The 21539-nt window shown below is 36.6% G+C and overlaps 1 pseudogene; it reads right to left on the reverse strand.

Moving 5' to 3' along the window:
* Positions 1 to 19889: 19889 nt before the first annotated feature.
* Positions 19890 to 20294, reverse strand: LOC150021991 (large ribosomal subunit protein eL32 pseudogene; annotated as a pseudogene).
* Between the last annotated feature and the right edge of the window lie 1245 nt (positions 20295 to 21539).

Consider the following 21539-nt stretch of genomic DNA (forward strand, 5'->3'; position numbering starts at 1 on the left):
GCAGAGCCTCACCCGATGAGGTCAGAACCTCAGGAGTTTGAAAGCGAGGTCATGATTCATTAGAGTGTGGACTGGAGGTGAGCAAACAGATCCCATCTCTCTTTAGAGAAGTCATTCCAAGGCTCACCCAAGTGCTCAGGCATAAATACACTAGGGGGGGTCTTTTAGAGGGGGTTCAGACAAGTTATAGTGTAGTACTACCTGAATGTGAGCCAGGCCAAACTGCTAGGTCCAGAATTAAAAGGAAACAGTTTATAGGCTGTGGGACCTCTTACCAATCCATCTTTTTCACCAGGGGAAAAAAATCCCTTTTGCAGAGGTGATGAAAACCTGTATTAAAAGGGGACACAGTGGAAAAAAAGGGGGGTGGGGCCGTAAGCCAGTTGGTGAGTATTTCAAATAACAGGAGGGAAAAAGCCAACATGGTTTTAAAAGTATTTAAGTGGAGAGGGGAGAGAGGGAGGAAAGAAATCATGGTATATTATAATCTATTATTAATAGTTCCAGGACAAATGATATTGAAAAAAGAACATTTAGAAAATTCAAGAATTTTCTTATATGTAAGTATACCTCTTTTTTTTTTTTTTTTACAGTCACACATATAAATGTTTTGATGAATGCACCCTTCACAGTGGTGTGACATGTGAGGTTTTTACACTTTAGACACAGACAGTTACATAGGCCAATGACTAAAGCCAATGTTCTTGATAAGTTTAGGAAGGAGAAGTCCAGCCAAAGTGCGATTTATGAATTTGATAATTGGTCTTCTCTGCCATGGGTATTAACCTATAGATGACCATTGGTATACTTCAAGCTTTCTTTCTTATACCAAAAGCCTGGACATTTTCAGATACATATATACTTCAATCTAGATCATAAAGATTTATTTCCATTCCTCATTACAGATTGAAACTAGAATGCACAGTAATACATATACAGTATTACCATGTTAGTGGTCTTTAAGAAAGTGCCCATATAGGACATATCTTATTTTTTCTTGTTAATATAAGAAGTATAAGAGGCTTTGTTAGATGATTAAAGACTGAAAAGAATGAAAATGTCTCACCCAGATCCTCCTACAAGAAGGGACTTACTATTTCAACTGTCAGCAGAGAGTCTTCATCTGTCAACTGCTTTGTGATTTGCTTAAGTTTCTGTGGGCTGCTTCCTCCAAGACAGGCTCTTACTTTCCCCCACCACATCCCCATCCAAACACTGACCAAGGCAGGTATAAATATCCACGCATTTCTTTCCAAGTCAGGACATTTCTGAAGGGCTGTATAGCTCCAGAGCTCCCTGACTTTTTGACCAAAAGTTGTTGGGCTGCCATGGTTGTTCAGCTTTTCTCTCTGACCAGTCCTGATTCCTTTCCTGACATATTCTGCTTGCCAAATTCACTCTTAAGTGCCTGCTTCCAGAAAAATCAACCTGTGAATATAACCATATTTAGAGAACTTCTAATAAGTAATTTGTGTTTCAAACTTATTTTATAGATTAGCTTTGGGATGATTAGTGAATTATATATTAGAAACCAGGGCTATGATTTTTTAATTCCTGATTAGCCTCTCATTTTTCTGATTGTAAGACTTGCCAAGAATTTTCAATAAGACCCTGGCTGCTGTGGCTCAGTGGATTGAGCGTCGGCCTGCAAGCCAAGTGTCACTGGTTCGATTCCCAGTCAGGGCACATGACTAGGTTGCACGTCAGGTCCCCAGTTGGGGGTGCAAGTGAGAAGCAACCACACAGTGATGTTTCTCTCCCTTTCTTTCTCCTTTTCCCTCCCTTTAAAAATAAATAAGTAAATAAACAAACAAACAAATAAATAAAGATGCTAACAATTAAAAAAAAAAGAATATTCAATAAGAGTGACGAACTTTAAAAGTCATAGTTCCATTGGCAAGTGAAAATCTAGGCTGTCAAATGACTTTAGTTGTATCTTGAAATTATGTATAGAGATACATGTGGGATACTCAGTAATTAAGAATCACCATTAAGTTTTCATCTTTTTCTGAAAGAGTTCTGTCATATTTCTTACATTTTCAGAAGAATTATGTAACTGGAGAGGATCTTAGAGGTTATGTAGTTTACCCTTTTCAAATGGTAAACAAGTAGAACTTGAAACTATGATCTAAGAGTAAAACACTAAAAGTGGACAAGATGCTTTGGCTGGGCCAATTAGATAAACCCAAAGAGAGTCAATGCATAACATGATATTAGGGGCAGGTATGAACCATGAAAATTGTGAACAATCAAGGTGTAACCCTCTTCATGCTGATTAGCCAGTTTTTGCTAAGCAATTCTTAATATACGTTTACTTTAATATGTATAATGGGTTATAAACTTATATTACCCAGTCTTCCATTTATTTTAATATTTTCAAATCTTCAAATTTAGTAAAAATTACTCATTTAGATTATAAATTTTTATTTAGTATTTGCTATGTGCTAGGCAGTGTTTTAGGTCCTGGAAATATAGCAGCAAGCAAATACAGAAAGTCTTTGGCTCATGGGGCTTATATTTCTGGTGGAGGAGATAACAATAATTAAGAAAGAAATTAAGTAAATAAATAATTATAATCCATAGGTATATATTATAATGTCAAATAGGTTATAAGAATAAATATGAAGTAGAGTAAGAAGATAATGACTTAGGATGCTCTAAGTAGGATTGTAAAGGTTGAACTCTGGGAAGTTAATTTTGAATTAGGGAGGTGAACGAAGTAAGAGAGAAGGACATGCAGATATTTGGCACACCAATATTCCAAGCAGACTGTAAAACTCTGAGCTGGAAAGGGCTTTGGGGTATTAAAAAAAAATCAAGTCTCAGTGAACTGCAATGAGTAAGCTGAAGTACATAGGAAATTAAGTCAGAGTGGTTGCTAGAGGCTAGATCTTGTGTGAGCTTCAAAGCCATGGTAGAAATTTTGAATTTCATTCCAAGTATAATGGAAAGGGATGGGAAGATTGAAGGCAGATATATAAACTGATTTATCTTCTAAAAGGATCACTGAAAACTGTATAGAGATGAAACTGTAGGGAGTAATAGTGGAAGCAAGTGGTGTGAGGAATATTCAGAAGGCAACCACAGTAGCACGGACAAATGATTATAATGGCTTTTCTATGGTAATAGCCTTGGAGATGGTGAGAAATTGTCAGATTTGCTAATTGTTTGGATGTGAGGTGTGAGAGAAAGAGAGAAGTCAACAATAACTCGTATTTTTGTTCTGAGCAACTGTGGATAATGGTGTCATTTACTGAGATGGAGGTCAGTATGCTAAAAAAAATAAAATGGTGTCAAAAGTAAGTATTGACCTATTGCCAATGGTTTATGCATGATGGCATTTCCAAATCTCTTCTTACCAAGTTATGGCTCTAATTTTGGTTCTAAGTCTTTCAAAATTTAGTTGGGGTCAAAACAAGTACAAAATAAGAGTGTGACATGCCAGAATGTCAAATGAGGAAAAATGAAAACTGGAAAGTAAAAGACTGCAGAATGGCAGACAAGCAATGCTTATGGTAGAGCATTTGTGTGTGTGTGTGTGTGTGTGTGTGTGTGTGTGTGTGTGTTTCTTTTCCTAGAATGGTTGCAACAAAGCAAAGAGATGGTCTGCCCTTCTATCAGGGATATAAAAAACATAACACAAAGGTTCTTTAAAATTCTATGAAGTCCCTATTTTTTATTGATATTTTAGTCTAAAATAAAGTAGGATGAAATTAAGGAGGTTACTTTTTTATTGCAATTTTTATTTCTAAAAGTACACCGCCACATCCACAGCTTTGTATTCAGTGGCAAAATAGACAAACATCAGTCAGTGTCCCAGAAATCCTCTTTTTCTTCAGCGTTTTCTTGTTGCCTTTAGTAGAGAACTGTTTCAATGGTGGCTTCATGTATGTTTGTGAAAAGGAGTGCTGGTTTCATGTATGTTTGTGAAAAGGAGTGCTGGTTTCATGAAGTATTTGAAAGATTGCCTTCACATGTTTCCTTTTAAATTTTAGTCACAGTGCTTAAATTCAATTTGTTTCAAGACACACTCCCAAGGTCACAGCCATGGCTTCAGCTCAGGTCTCCTGAGAACTGCACTAGGCTTTAGTACCAAGAGAGTAATATTTAAACAATAGATGTTGACTAATTCTGCCCCCTACCATACCAACCTTCATCCAACCAGAAAATTCCAGAAAAATAAATTTTTAGTCAGCTCTTCCAAGACAAATGTGCTTCTGCCTTTGAAAGGTGCTACCAAAAGCAGAACATATTGGTAAAGAGCCTTACCAACATCATTCCATCATTATTATTGACATTTTCTTGGGTTGGGAGGCAAGAAATATTTGTGATAAGGTGATACGACTTTTGGATATGGGGGTAATAACAAATCTTTTTTCCACACATCTCATAGACTCTTGCACCTTGAGACTTTTTAATGAGCATTTTCAGAGATGGGTAATGGTAACAATAAAGTTAAACTTAGTTAATGTGCTGCAGTAATATATAGCTCCAACTAACTCTTATAAACTGGCAACCAACCTGTGGAGAAAAAATCTAGTCCTTAATTGTTATGAATATAGTTACCTATGTGATTTACCTCTGAAGACATTTCAATGGGCATTGAATTTTCACTATGAGACTATTAATGTCATATTAATTGCTGTTATTACATTGCCCCGATTGACGTGTTTTTATCTTTGCAAGACTCCAGTGAGAAGGAGGAAAAGACAACAGAGGAAACATTTCCTTTGAAGCTGCTGTAATGTCCCATCTTTCTGGAATTGTATTCAGAGTAAAGATTTTTCATGAAAGGGCTTCAGGAAGTTACAAAACTCCTTTACATGGCCTGTTGGATCTGCGTATAATTTCCAGCATTACCCAGAATAAATACCAGGAGACTGGTGTGGTTTATACAAGAGTTTATGGAGAAAAAAAATCCACCCACTAGCTCCCATGCTGGGGATTACAGCCTGGTCCCAGCTGCCAAGTTCTGTGTTTAGGTAAAGCATGAGAAAATCTGCCATTTTTTAAAAAGTCACAAAAGAGTTTCTATAGTAAGGAATGATAAGAAGCTGATAGCTTTTGCTGCATAAAAGGCAGCTGTTCCTTCTCAGGTAATATTATTAATAAACCCTAAGGTAATGTTTGCTCTGAAATATGTTTAATTGAAATAATTTACTCTGACCCTTGGAGAATTATGAAACTGTTTTCATCATGTTCACACAGCAAAATAATTATGGGATGCCTTATGGAAAAGCCATCATGTGGTAGATGTCTCTCTGAATCTATATTTTTGAAATGTTTCCCACAGATAAATCATATAGCTAATTTACAAAGTAGAGGTGGAGATTTGATGTGAAATGTTTGCAGTTCCAGGATATTAACAAGGGTGTTGACATCAGTAATTACTATAGTTATGAGACATTTTTTCGCAAAATATGAGAGCAATAGTTGGTTATACAGGAGAAGAAAGGCAAGAGATTTTACACATAGCATATGAAATATCTAGGTACTGTCAGTCTCAGAAAACAGTGCGGGCACATTGGTGACTGAAGTACTTTTTGCCTTTAGCATAAAATCTGTCTGGAAAGTTCCAGCAGTTTCCACTGAGATAGCACATTTGGCAAGATGAGGCTGAGTGTGGTATGTAAGGACTTTCGGGAAAACTTGTCAGCTTTCACAGGGAAAGGTCCAAGTGTTTATGGGAACTATGAAGTGGTGTTGGGTGGCTCTCAAAGGGATCTGTGGGGTCATTTGGGACAGGGATTTGAAAGCTTTTTGATTGAAACTCTTCTGAACTTATCAAAATGGGTGGAAATCTGGCTATGGATCTCATGAGAGCTGACTGTCTTGTGAAATTTCTGGTATGGTACTTTCCTGCTGGGGTGAGAAAATCTTAGTAGGACAGACTTTCTCATCATATTTTAATTCTTGAGATTGATGTCCCTGTGAAACCCAGGAAATGGAGAATCCAGGAAATGGAGCTTTACTTTAAACCTCTAGAAAGTTAAGAATCAGATTTCTCTAAAGTTCCAAATGTTTAAGTAAATTGACTTGCCCAATTTCCGGATCATACACCACCCCACCCACCACCAAAAAAGTGAGCATAAGAGGGGAAGAAAAGAAACGTGCAAAGAAAAAGGAGAAAAAAATAGATTTAAAAAATGGTGTAATTCATTTTTTTAATAAGCTTCTAGTTTCTCCAGATTTCTCTTAAATAAAAAAAATTAAAAAGCAGCATACAGATTACAGCCTATTAACCCCCTGGTAGTTAAAAGTGCTTTGTCTGCATTTCCTACCTTTCCAGGAATGGTATCAAAAGCCTCTTTGACCTGCAGCATTGTCACAGTTATTAGAAGATTATGCATTTCCAACGCCCATGACTGGATTTCAGAGTACTTGGTCACAGTTGCAACAAACGGGCATTTCTTGAAACAGCTTTTTGGAGGCAGCCCCTAGGATGTGGATCGAGTGTCTGGCCAGGCAGTGTCATCCTCACAATTAGCTAATAGTTGGCACATTAAAATCCCAGTTCCAGTCCCCCCTGAGTTCTTGCAGGAGCCTCCCTCTTGCTGACAGCCTCATCTTACTTTAATTTGTAGTACTCAATAATCCTGAAACTTCCAAAGAAAAACCAATTTGCATAACAGCTCATGTATCTACATATGACCCACAAATATTTACAAGGTTTTTTAAGAGAGGTATGACAGAACTTTTTTTCACTTTTCCAAAGTTCCAAGTCTACTCTCAACCACAGAATAGGGGATTTAAAAAATAGTGAAAGGCAAAATTGGACAGAATGACGGAACTGTTGTTGTTTTTGAATATATTTCAGATCAGATCCTTGCACTTCCCATTTTTAAACAACTGCCAAACATTCATTTTTCTATCTCCTAGACATCTGTGCTATTGGTGAGCACTATTTCTAGCGATTGACTGTCCTAAAATAAAGGTAACAGTTTTCTGTGATTTATAGTCTATCATTATTTTAGTGCAGCCTCTGAATGCATGAACTAGAGATTTATTGCACACTCGTGCCTTATCCTTGACTCATGCAGTAGAGGAAAGGTAAAATGCCTTGGCTTGTGGAAGGCTTGCTTCTTTAAGCAGCTGTCTTTTTTTGGTGTGGTGCTTGCAGCTTGATTAAACTACATCCAGAAGGTCGGTGACCAAAACTTTGCCTTTAACAGTTTCCCATAACATGTATTCCTCGTAGGGAGCTTTTTGCAGCTCAGGTTATTTCCAGCTATGTTCTCAAACCAAAAGAATGATCTTTGCAGTAAACTAACAAATTCCCACTTTTTATCTTTTATCTCACACTTAGGCGATGACAGCATTTATGTTTCTTCTGGTATCTTGGCCAAGAACAACTGGATTAATGAGGCTGTTTCTTTTTCATAAGTGTATTATATTCTTTCTGTGACCTTTCAAGGCATGGGAATTTTCAATTTCATAAAACTTTTTAGGGAGGGGAATTCCCCGTCTCTATTTTTCTCCACGTTTCATCACTTTTTGCTCCCCACACTTACAGCTATCAGTGAGAATATGCACTCAATACACACGCACACACGCAGACACACACACACTCTCACACACACGCGAACACTCCAATCCCAAACATACAAACTAGATATTTAGAGTATACAACAGAGTATACTGTAGGGTTGGATTCCCATCTTATGTTACCCTCCATTAAACTTCTCAGAGACACCATCAGCAAACCAGCTGAACTTATCAAAATGTTTGAAGAAAACATGGTAGTTAACAGTAAATGAGCAAACTAAGGAAAGCTATTTTGACCCCAACTTCCTTTTTGAAAAATGTCAGTGATATTTTCATATTTTCTTACCCATTCTTGCTTATTAATAGGTCCTGATGCCTGATTATATATTTACATGTGAATGACTGATAATTATTTGGAAATAGATACATGAGAATATGGCTAAGTTCACAGAGCCTAATACTAACTAATGCTCTTTTAGCATCCCTCATTCAGGTGCCAAAGTGCTTATAGGTTTTCATTTTCGATTACTGAATCTCTTCCCGAGGTCAGTGAGACCTAGTTTTTCCTCCTATTTTCCTCCTACTTTTAATGTGATGAAATTTAGTTGAGACTAAGGCAGCAAATTGATTATGTCGTGATAGGGAATGTTGACTTTGGGCAATTTCTCAAGATGCAGTTGGGTACAATTGGCTGTTAACTAGTTAGGCTTCCCATTGTTCTCAGACTATCAAAATAAGCTGGAGTCTTGCCTCAAGGTTTTCTGGTTAGACCTTCATTGACTTTTGTCATCTTAGAATCAGGTAAAATACTTTTTAGTAAATGGAAACAATCAGCAAATTATTCTGAGTATAACTTAAATGGATATATCCCTAGAAATTCCAGTCCCTCACTCCCCCAGCCCCAGCAGTGAATTAAGAACCACAAAAAGAGCTGAAGTCTAACCACTCAGAAGTTAATTTCAAGTGGAAAAGAAGAGTTAGGACTAAAGAATGAAGATCAGGAGGCTAGGTGTTTCTACAAATCTCTACATTCCATTAACCATCTGCCAATTGGAGAAATCTGTTTTGTTATCTTACAGGGATCTCACAATGAGCCCATCTAAAGTGGAATGCTGAATTTTTACCTCTAAATTGTTCCTTTCTCTCTCTGGTTCCTCTCAGTAAGTTTATTATTCATGCAGTTGCTCAAAATAGAAAACCAAAAGCTCTCTTGAATTCCTCCCTTTCCTCAGTGTGTGTGTATATACATAATATATATATGAGTTCTGTCAGAAGGTGTCCAGCCATGTAACATAAAAAATAAAGACACCTATTGAAGAAGATACAAGATACATTGTACTTAGGATAATGACACCTCTGTCCTCTTCTAAGTAGGCACCTTGGGACCTCACACAATTCTCCTTACAATTGCCATCAGCTGTCCTGTCATATTTCCCTGAATCTTATCGACAGTCTGAAATCGCTTCCCTTTCACAGGTGATTTTAATTTTGGAAAAAGCCAGAAGTCACAGGGTGCCAAATCTGGGCTGTATAAGGGGGCTCTGTCACGTGGGTGATTTGATGTTTCAGAAAAATTCTCTGCACAAGATGTGACACATGAGTGGGCACGTTGTCGTCACAAAGCTGCCAGTCACCAGTTGCCCACAGCTGCGGCCTTCTGAATCATCCTAATAGTTTCTGTGGAGGAATGTTCAAGCTTCATACAAAATTTGATCAGATTCGTTGCCCTACTCGCTTAGTCATTTTTAATGCGACAGCCACACAGTACACATGCTCACGAACTGGTGTCCACTGCCTCCCCCATTGACCAGTACAGTGAAGTCATCATTGTTCATGTATGTGCATTCCACTCTACTCTCCTTGGCTGCCAGGTTACGTCAATGTTGCACAAACCATCCTTGTTATATTAACAATGGCTGGACTTTTTCTGGACAGACCTCATATATCAGCAAGACCTCTATGCACATCTCTTGGTTTCTGTGGCTAGCACATTAATATCCTGGTTTAAATCACTTTTCACTTGAACTACTGAAATAGCCTTGGGATCAGTCTGGGTCAAATAAAGAAGATGGAGTCAATGCCTGCTAGCTGAACTTCAGGGGCATAAAATGTATTACAAAGTTATTAGAAGAACTAAAAAGTCAAATAAGGATGTTGTACCAACACTGATATTAGCTATGTCAGCAAAGCACTACTATTCCGAAGTCTGGAGGGCAAAGGGAGAGGTGATATTTAAAGAGCTAAGGAACCCAGACCATTTGGGAGGAAGTAAAATCACAGTGGGAGGGGCCGTTTGGAAACCAGATTAGAATTACAGACATGGATTGATGAGGCCACTAGCAGAGGTTCTACTTATAGCAGTAGAAGAATTGATGTGTGAGGCTTGAGTTCTCCCTTTCTTTGGCTTCAAGTTCTTATCACAGCTTTCTGTGTATCCCACTCTCTAGAGGGCTATTGACAAGAGTAGCCTTGGAAATGTTACTTGCAAAAAAGCCAATTCCTGGGCAGCAAAGCCTGGGGATGAATTTGTGAGCAAAACTGAAAAGGAGAGTCACAGTCCATGCCTTTTTCTATGCAGCATGTATTCTCCCCTATCACATGTAACTTATTCCTTTACAACTTTATGCTTCTACCTGATAAAATACAACCCAAAGCACAAATGGAGCTATTTTCACATCTGCAGCAAAAGGGCCATGCAGATTCTCCTCATTTACTGCTCACTCTCAAAGCTGAAGATCTCCTGGTGATACCTTTTATCAGGCTTAGGTGCGGTGCCCAAAGTATGGTGCCTTCTGAATGAAAATGCAAAGTTAAGCATCATCAACACTCTTCGCATATATAGTAGAGAAAAAAGAGAGGGTAAAATAAGGATAATTTTTTAATATATACATAAAAAAATTAAAAAATTCAGTATAGCTCTTCTTTCTATCTCTAATCATAGGAGTGCTACTTTCATTCACCCCTCTATGTTCCTCTTGCCCTCAACTAGAAGCTCAGTTGGTCAGGATTCTATATCTGGTTGGTGAGCCAGGACTTCTTTCCCAAAGGGTCAGAACCTTTAGTGCTTCTTGCCTTATTGGATAATTGCTTTGGATTTTATTACTAGGCTTCGAAATATGATATTAAGGGATGGAGGTCCCAGTAAATTTCATCATGGTTCAACAAACTAATTTCTTGTTGAATATCCGCAGCCCCTTTCTTTGCCTGATGGTTCAATATGAGAAGAGCCCTAACCTATCCAGGAGTAGAAGGTTCCAACACTTACAATTCAATTGTTGTCATTAATAGAAATATCTCTCTTTTGGGAACTAAGACTTCTAAACATTCAGAGTGTGGATTTTGGAGAATATAAAGCTAAAAATAGTACAGGTATAGATATTTAGTGTAATAGTGAAAACAGTAACTTCTATTTCTTTGTCCTCCAACCTTTATATACTAGTCATGGGAGAAGCAGCACCTTTCACCAATTTTGTGTCAGAGGCACCCAGCACTACCAGGGTGTGGTCTCCCAACTGACTTCGTAAGTGAATCATAAGTAAGCCATTAATTATTCTATCAGATCAATTTCCTTTGGAAAATGGGGTACCTTGCAATACAAGTGAATTTCATGGGTGGAAAGCAATTGCTGCACTTTTTGCTATGAAATGAGACTTGATGTGTTGTAGGAATGATTCTATTATAATAAGCAAGATATTTCTATAAGCTCATGAATGATAGTGCTGGAAAAATGTATAGCAAATCTACTTGCATAGTAGGTATTTATAGTAAAGATAAATTGTTGCCCTGTCAAAATTATAGAGGATACCTACTTCTATCTGCTATCAGGAAGTTTCTAGTCTCTTTGGGTATGATGCTATGTCAGGTGTTAAACATTGGCCACTGGAGTTGTACATTGGAAACTAGGCAGCATGGGTAAAGTGAAGGTAAAGTCTATGGTGTTGAGCCCCAGTGATGCCTCTATTTCTGGCACGATGGTACCTTTTAACATGGATCTGTTGAATAAGCACTGGGTCTTTGAGGAAGGATGCTTCCTGATATCCATTGTATGAATTATTTTTCTCACTTAAGACCTTCCTGAACAGTGGATATCTTTCGCCAAACATTTCACATTGCATACAAACACCTGTATGCTTTGTGCTTATTCTTAGTACATTCACCTAACTTTTCCCCAAACAACATTTATCAGTCTTCCGGTGTGCTTCTTCCAATCCTAGAAACCAGCCAAACAGTGGCTGCCTGTAAATCAGCCTGCCCCTCAGGTAATTTCATTTCCCAGGGAAACTAGATTACCAGGTTTACTATCCTAAGTTTTGCCCCTTAGAGAAGATATCCCTTCATCATATTCTCTGAATGGGGAGTCACATTCTTTGAGCCACTTTTGAGTGGGTCTATAGCAGAACAGCAATGCGTTGCTGCCTAGTGCCAGTATATCACACAACTCATTTGTAACCAAGTCTGAGCTTTCCTTCTTCAGTCCAGTGGTCACAGGAATGCCCTAAAAGGACACACGTGTGGATTGAGAGAGGCAGGGATAGTGTGTGGTATCTGATCTAAAAATAAAATCAATTTTACGTGACTCTTTAAAATCACTGTCTTTCTGTTCTGCTCTCTGGAATTATCTACTTGTGTACTCTTGTCAGTCATCACATCTTTCAAGTGTTAGGACATTCTGGGGTAGAAAAAGCTTTATTGTTTCACATGGTTGCTTGTTTCAGTGTCTGGGAATTGTCTGAGTAAAGTATCCTCTCTGAAACCCTCAGAAGTTCTATATTCTGTTGACTAGATAAGCTTGTTGCCCTGGCTGGTTTAGCTCAGTGGATTGAGCGTCGGCCTGCGAGCTAAGTGTCGCTGGTTCGATCTTCCAGTCAGGGTACATCAGAGAAGGAAAACTCTGACTCCAAAAAACCTCCGCTGCCTTGCGGCATACCTCTTCAGGGGAAAGGCTAAGGGAGTAAACCCCGACAGAAAATCCGGAGCCGGAGTCCCTAAGGCGGTTTGACGTTGTAGTCAACACCGGCAACTCCTGCGGCGCACCTGAACCCAAGCTGTATCGACTCCGTCTTTCCCTTGGACCCTTCAGCTGCGAAGAGAGGGGGGGTCTGCTGCATGGGCAACAGCAGACCCTCCATATTACCCTGCCCAGGCTCTGTAGCTTCAGCGTCATCGCAAGATGTCGATTCAACACGGGAGGAGACAGATACCATGTCACTCCCGAGTCGGACTGCACAGCCATTCTCGGCGGTGCAGATAGACTCTGAAGAAGCTACACCATCGTCTCTCGAGACGGACGGCTGCCGACGACGAGGAGATAAGCTTGTACCATGTGGATTTCTATTTCTTAAATCTGGAATTTAAAATAGAATTTCTCTGAAAATATATTTTAGTAAGGACAATTATTACTTTTATTAGTCAAAGGGTTTGTAGTCAAATGTACAAGTTAGATAGAACTTTATTATTGAAAATGTATATTGGGTGGGATCTGGAGAACCCAGCTTCTAGCAGTTTTCTTAGTTTTTCCCTAGTTTCACTTTTATCTTAGTAATTTTCCAGTGTCTCTGTCATTGTCAAAAACTTTATCTTGGTGAGGAGAATTGTATTGTATAATTTCAAATGTCATGGATCTAACTTACTGTGGCCATTTTAAACTGAAGACCTGAGCATCTTCCCTGCACAGTCCCAGAAGGCTGGTCTGAAGGCTGATTCCAGAAGGCCTTTACTGAAGGCTCTAAGGAAGACATGTATTTATCAAGATTCTTAATGTAAGCCACAGAAATAAGCTCTGGCTACTTCAAGCAGAAAAGCAGAATTGTTAAAGGACATTATTGTTTACCATGTTTACTGATGGCCAGGGAGCCAGGCTACACCACTTAGAACACCATCTGGAATCACACCAGAGTTCTGTCCATGAGGACATCTTGTTGCTGCCATCTCTCCTTTGCCACTGACGCTTTTGACACTAAGTGCAGACAGACCTGGGAGATGTGTTGCACATTTCCATTTTGATGTGCTTTTTATCTAGAACCTTTTCAAAACACAGGCATACTTTGGAGATATGGTGGGTTTGGCTCCTGATCACAATAAAGTTGGTAATTCAACAAACCAATATTGAATTAATAACTCAATAATATTTCTGCTGGTGAGGGATCTTGCCTTCAACTTTTAAAGCATGCAACATCTGTAAAGCACAATAAAGTAAACTCAATAAAAAGGTATGCCTGTATACATAAATATTTTTGTTTCTGTCCAAATTGAGATATAATTTTTAAGGTTGGCAAAATATTTTGAACGAATTCTTCCCATGCTCATAAACTTAAAAAAAAAAAAAAAGTATAGTGGTGCATAGTAACTATATTTCCACCTGGGTCTACCATAATATTGCCTGTGTCCTTTCCAAGTCTTTATTTTCTTGCATAATGCTTTAATGAACATACTTGCCTTTGTATTTTATACCCATTTCAGGTTAATTCTTAAGATAAAAGTCATAGAATTTGAATTGCTGGTTCAAATATGGAGGTTTTCAAGTCCACTGATTGTTGCCAAATTGCAGTTTTAAGAGTTACCTTGAAGTATGGAGTATAGGCCCAAGATCATTTTTTTTTTTTTTTTGGTGAAACTATTTGTCATAAAAAAGAGAATAGACTAAAAGATTCTTCATTCTCTAATTTCCATTATCATTTATCTTCATTAAAATTCTAATTCTGACCTTCCTCTATTTTTATAAGATTGTCATGAGGATTAATTTAGATAATGCATAAAACTGCTACTTACAACATGCCTTGCACAAACTTAAAGCAATGTAAAGATTAACTATTATTATTACTGTTATTAATTTTTTCTCATTCTTCTCATTGTTGATAGTCAACTCTACCTGTTACAATGTTATTTTTATAGTGGTTTTCCAGGACTCTTGATATTTACAATATATGCAAAAGGCATCTTACCCTTTGAGAACACTGAGGTACAGATTCAAAATGATATTGTTAAGATAAAATCGCTATAGATGTAAACATTTTTTTCTCTACTAGATCTGACACCAATCTTAAAGTCTCTGTAGAAAGTAACAAAGTGATCTCTCATAAATTGGAAAATATTATTTTTACTGATATTCTTAGAAATAGTTTGGATAAAAATGTATTTTAAATTCATCTTGACAGAAATAATTTGCTGCAATTACATCACCAACACATATATTATATATATAACATATATATGTCACCCTGACTTAATAATAAGTGACCTGAGGAGGAAATTTGTTGGTTTAGCAAATCCCTCCTAGTAACACCCACAGAACTGAAAACATATTCTACTTCTTGGTGGTCTTCTGCCCATTCAAAACTCCTGAGTACCATAAAAATATTGGTTCCTCTCCTAAACTGCTATAAAATATATCTTGTGAGGCCCAGGGGACAATCTTTCTGAAGTTGAGCATTCCATGGAGACTCAATATTCTGTATTTGGAAATGGAACTAGAAGTGGAAATGGATTTATTTTGCAGGATCTCTTTGTTCATAATTAGGAATATAAAGAATAGAGTTGAGAAACTGAATAAAATATGACTAAAAAAGCCTTGATTTTTATATATAAAATTTCAATACAGGATGTGTGAACTGGGGTAATTTAAGATAGTAGTTAAAATTAAATTTCAATGATGAAACTAAGAAATATAAGACTTTAACATCTATGTGCCAGTTTCTATAAAGGAAAAAAGTTATCATATATTGTTAATGTGTTCAAACATTTAACAAATATTAATCTATTTGTTACATGTAAGGCATAAGATCTTACAAATTATTCAGTTATGATATAATAATAATTTTCAGTAATCATTAATGATAGTAATGGGGCTAGTAAGCACAAGGCAGTTTAGTTAAATTTTTTTCTCCTATTTCTTTTGATTTTCATTAATTTAATTTAGTCTTTCATTTAAATATAACATCTTTTAAAAAATTATTTATGACAAACATTTATAATTTGGGTATTGTCATACCAGTATTGTCTTTCATTTTTATATTAGATGAAACTAACTGCTGTGATTTCTTTCTTTCCTTTATTCAAAGCCATTGCATAGAGAACACAATTCCTTGTACACTCAATTCAATATCAATATGAACTCACAGTCTTCAATAACAGTTAGTTTGAGTTATACTGATTGAGACTTTAGTCAAGACATTGACAATGGGTAAATTAGAACATTCTGTATGGTTGGGAAACCTAGTCATTTGGGTTCTATGATATGTTTTAGCAGAGAAACCCCATTCTTTCCTTATGGGCATAAGACATCACATTCTTTCATTGTATTCTGGAGAAAAGGGAAGGCAGTAACAGTTTTGAGCATCTATCGTGTGAGTTTGTTTCTTGTTTCTCAGTAATGCTCACAGCCACCTTCTGTCTTATGATTTTCTCCACTAAACAGTAAATCTGGGATTTTAATCCAGGTTTCATTGTATTTATTCAAACACCAAACCTGTATCATATGCCTCACTGTGTTTTAGTCATTGGTGTAAAGGGAGTGCTGTGGTGATGGAAGAGATTCCAAAGCTGCTTCATGTTTTTCTATAATGATGCTGAAAATATTTGAGGTCCTTCCTCGGTATTTTCCAAAGCTTATAATTATGATGCAGCAAGTCAAAGTGAATTTATAATTGACCCATGTATAAACTAAACAGCAGCAACCAAATACACCAGTTGTGTCATCTCTGGCATTGTCATCACAGTGGCAGTTCTTCATGTAGTCTAGTTCAATCTGAGAATCTGCACTATGCAGCCTGGATTTAAGGCAGACATTCAGCTGGGATGCTCCAGTATAGCCCACACCAAAGGTGGATTTTCATAAAACTAATAATACTTAAGCTTCCAAGGGCCTGGGAGAGGCTCAAGTAATGATTGCTTTATTTTCCTTTTTTTTTTATTTGGAAGAACTAGGGAATTTGTATTCTCTTTCTTCATTAATATAATCGAAATCCACCTGTAGTTGTACCAGTTTTTAAAATATTGACCTACTCATATAAGTGGTTAGTTACTAGCCACAAGCTAAGTCTTTAGGGGTCATCATGTCCACTGTTACAACAGTGGCTTCTCCTTGGAAATCCCCTGGCTCCTCTTATGACTCAGCAACTGAAAGATATGACTGGGAGGCTGCATCACCCTCCTCCAGGGCCATGGCTAGAACATATCTGGATTTTTTTTTTTCTTTTGTTATTATTGGTGGTTAAATATTTTAACTATAATTCTATGTAAACTTGAAGATCCAAGTAAATTTTAAAACCCCCATAGCTGTTGAAGGACAGCTGCAAAGCAATTCCAACTATTTTGTAGACCCAACTAATGTGAGACAGTACTTAGGTAGAACTTGAACCCATCGGAATGCCCAGAGCTTCCTAAGTAATTAGGCCAACCTTGGTCAGATATAGAATCAAATATTTATTTGATTCATTTCATTTGTTTCAGTATGATCTTTGACCCTCTCAAGATATTGGGGGAGAGGGAGAAATAGGAATGGATAATGGTTAAATCTTTTCTCCTTCATCTTCTTTTCTGAATTAGACCATCTCTTAGGAAATGTCTTTTCTCTCACATCCTTCTCAATCATTCCCTCCAAGGATTAATTTTAAGTCCTATACCACTAAATAACATTTAAAATTGACAAAGTATTTATATGTGAAACACAGATGGTTCCTGAATTGAATTTAATATAAATCATTGATTCACGACAAATTAAAATCATTGGTCATGAATAATCCTCTTTAATTTATATTAATTAATTAGTTAATTAAAAAAGGAGGTATCCCCATGACTTACCACTCAACCTAAGAACTGAGGGGTTTTCAATAACTAGGGTGGCCCATGTCCCAGTTTGCCTGAGTAAGTGTCTGTTTATTTCTGTTATCCAGGTTTAATTATTAATAATACCACTTTTCAATAAAAATTTTCCTCATATATTACATTATACCTCACCCAGTACCTCTTCCTCACCTCATGGGAAAACACTATTCTTAATGTTGTACTTATTGTTATTTGGTATTTATTTATTTGTTTTTGTCACATATATGTAAATGGCTAAATATTACATTGTTTATTTCAAAACTTTATAGGAAAAATGCAGTTCCATTCTTCTGGAATTTGTTTGTCCCAGTCAACATTATACTGTTGTGCTTAGAAGTAATTCATTCATTTTAATTTTCTCTGCTGTATTATATTACATTATGTGAATATACAAAATAACAATAGTATTGCCACGTGATTGTTAAATGGATTATTTGAAATTTTAAGCTGTTATACCCAACTAGTTATGATCTGAATATTCTGGTACAATTGTGGAAGCTGCATGCAAGAATTTATGTTGGATAATACACATACACACAAACAAGTATAAATTTATGTATTTGCATATATATCCATATATATATATATATATATATATATAGAGAGAGAGAGAGAGAGAGAGAGAGAGAGAGAGAGAGAGAGAGATATCCACATATAAATAAGTAGAATACTTGTGTATATATGTATGTATGCATATGATATACAGTGTGTTAGTATAATTTATGTAGGGTTAATATTGAACTTTAAAAATATAATATTAACAAATGGGGCTACATCAATGGAAAAGTTTTTACACAACAAAGAAAACCACCGACAAAATGAAAAGACAATCCACTGAATGGGAAAACATATGCACCAATAACACATCTGATAAGGGATTAATAACCAAAATTTATAAAGAACTCATACAACTTAACAGCAAATAAAACAAATAATTCAATTAAAAAATGGACAAAGGACCTGAATAGACACTTCTGCAAAGAGGACATACAGATGGCCAATAATCATCAGAGAAATGCAAATTAAAACCACAATGAAATATCCCCCTCATACCTGTCAGAATGGCTATCATCAATAAAACAACAAACAGTAAATGTTGGTGGGGATGAAGAGAAAAGGGAACCTTCATACACTCTTGTTAGAAATGCACATTGGTGCAGCCATAGTGGAAAACAGTATGGAGGTTTCTCAAATAATTAAAAATGGAACTGTCTCATGACCCAGCGATTCCACTTCTGGGTATATATCTGAAGAAAACCAAAACACCAATTCATAAGAATATATGCACTCTTACTGCATTATAATTTACAATAGCCAAACTATGGAAGCAGCCCAAGTGCCCATCAATAGACAAATGGATAAAAAAAATTAGTGGTACATATATACAATGGAATATTACGCAGCCATAAAAAATAATGAAAATTTACCATTTGTGACAGCATGAATGGACCTAATTGAAATAAATCAGTCAGAGAAAGACAAATACCATATGTTTTACTTATATGTGGAATTTAAAGAACAAAGTAAACAATTAAACAAAACAGAAACATACTCATAGATACAGAGAACAGATGGTATGGAGAGGATTTGGGGAACTGGGTAATAAAGGTGAAGGAATTGAGAAGTACACAATTATAGTCTCAAAATAGTCATGGTGTTGTAAACTACAGCATAGAAAATATTGTCAGTAATATTGTAATAACTATATATGGTGCCAGTTGGGTGCTGGAAATATCAGGGGGAACAGTTTTTAAGGCATATGATTATCTCACTATACAGTACACCTGAAACTAATACAAAATAATATTCAAAAAATAACAGTAAAACACTTTTTGGGGTATTGGTGTTATTTCTTGATCTGAGAGCTAATTATATGGGTGTGTTAAATTTGTGAAAATTCAGAGAGCTGTACACTTAGGTGCAATTTGGCATTACATTATCATTTTTAAAAGTTTAAAAAAGTAATATCAAATTCTTTTTTAGAGTAATTGTACCAATTTATTTGTTTGTTTGTTATTTTATTTTTAGAAAGAGGGGAAAGGAGAAAGAGAGGGAGAGAAACATCACTGTGTGGTTGCCTCTCACTCGCGCCCCAACCGGGGGCTTGACATGCGACCTAGTCATGTGCCCTGACTAGGAATTGAAAAATTATACCAATTTATATTCCCATCAGCAATATGTTTAACATATACCTTAATTTATTTAAAAAAAAATATAAATCTACCAGCAATTTTTACAATAAAATATAATTATTAATTTTCACTTATCACATAAATTTTTGACAATTTTTAAAACATTTTTGAGATAAGATGGTGGTACAAAGGCTAGTTAGATAAAGTATAGCTCACTGAACATTTGTCTGCAAAGGATATTTGTTAATAAAATAATAAGTTAAATTTTGCCTATTTGTTAACCACATCATATGAAAATTGCTGGATACATTTTCACCCAATTTGGAGCCCATGTTTAAGATGGCCAGACCTAAAAATATAGTTTACCAGGAATTCACATAATTTATTTTTTCTTTTTTTTTTTGGCAGAATTTTATGGTTTTATTAGCACAAATACAGTGTGTACACGATCTATTCATTTTCTTCACTGTGTAGTCTGGCATTGGGATTGGTGTCTCCAATGGCTAGCTGGGCTGGTCTTTCCACAATGGCTTTGCGGTTCTTTGAGGAGACGTGAGCAATCTCAGCACAGTAAGATTTGTTGCACATATGCAGCACTTCAAGCTCCTTGACATTGTGGACCAGGAACTTTAGAAAGCCAATGGGCAGCATGTGTTTTGTTTTCTTGTTGCTCCCATAACCAATGTTGGGCATCAAGATCTGGCCCTTGAATCTTCTGCGCACTCTATTGTCAATACCTCTGGGTTTCCGTCACTTGTGCTTAATTTTGACATATCGGTCTGACTGGTGCCAGATGAACTTCTTGGTTCTCTTTTTGACAATCTTGGGTTTCACGAGGGGTCTGAGGGCAGCCATGGTGCTGACTAAGAGATGGCTACCTCTTCCGTAGGCAGCACCGAGGGAGAGAGCCACATAATTTCTTTTTGAAGTCACGCAGTTTTGCAAAGTGACGGATACGTATTTCTCAGGGTAGCTCATGTGATGCCGATGAGTGAACAATGGCAAATCAATAAAAACAATAGTGACAGAGAAGCCAAACTCTTTTAAACACAAACTCCAACTGGAATGACCCAAGGCAAACACTTTGAATGGAAGGTTTTAGTGGTGATTGAGCAGATTTTTACAAGGGGCAGTCAATAGTCAGGGCCTTCTTTGGACTCTTCCCTTTGTTATTTTTCACATTCAAATTACTTATTTTTCTTTATCCCCTCTTTCTTGGTCTTTTTTTTATGTCTTCTAATCCTGTTTGGAATTCTTCTAGGTTCTTTCCTGGTCCCTCTTCTGCCTTCTTTCTCCCTGAGATCTTTCAGTCATGTCTTCCAAATACTCTTTGTACGTTGATGACTCCCAAAATGTCTTCTCAAAAACAAACAAACAAACAAAAAACTCTCTTCTGAGCTCCAGATCTTCTCTCCAGCTGCTTATTAAACACCCTCCCTTTGATACCTCATGGGGCAACTAGTTAAAACAATATCAGAAGCTAACTATTGATCCCTACTCATCCTCCATATAGTGTTACCCTCTCACTCTTAGTTTCCCATCTCAGTAAATGATACCATTACCTACCCAGTTACTCAAGCTAGAAACCTGGATATTATTTTTGATTCCCTTCTCTCTCAAACACTATATGAAAAACATCATCAAGTCTTAAAAATTTGACTTTTTGCATATACATCATCTGTCCATCTCTTCCATGGCTACTGTTGTCATTTGTCCTAGATGAAGGCTATGTCATTTTTCACCTGGATTAATGAAATATTTTTCTGTTTGGTCTTTTTATCTAAATTTTATCATGTTGTTCCCTGGCTTACAGCTCTGAATGGCCTCACAGTTTGTGCCGCATAAAAGCTCAAAATCCAAACCATAGACACTGAGGATCTATATGATAGTGCCCCTGCTAACCTTTCTGCAATCTTTTTTCACCATCCCCTAAGATTTTAAAATATTTTTGTATTTAATGTTTTTTTTTATTTCTTGTTTTATTGTTGTTGTGTTACAGTTGTACCTATTTTCCCCCTGTTGCTCTCCACTACCCACCCCCCACTCCCATAGTCAATCCACACCCTGTTGTCCATGGGTTGTTTATACTAATTCCTTGAC

The sequence above is a fragment of the Furipterus horrens genome, unplaced genomic scaffold, assembly GCF_987537825.1.
Source record: "Furipterus horrens unplaced genomic scaffold, mFurHor1.1.pri manual_scaffold_1, whole genome shotgun sequence".
Lineage (NCBI taxonomy): Eukaryota > Metazoa > Chordata > Mammalia > Chiroptera > Furipteridae > Furipterus > Furipterus horrens.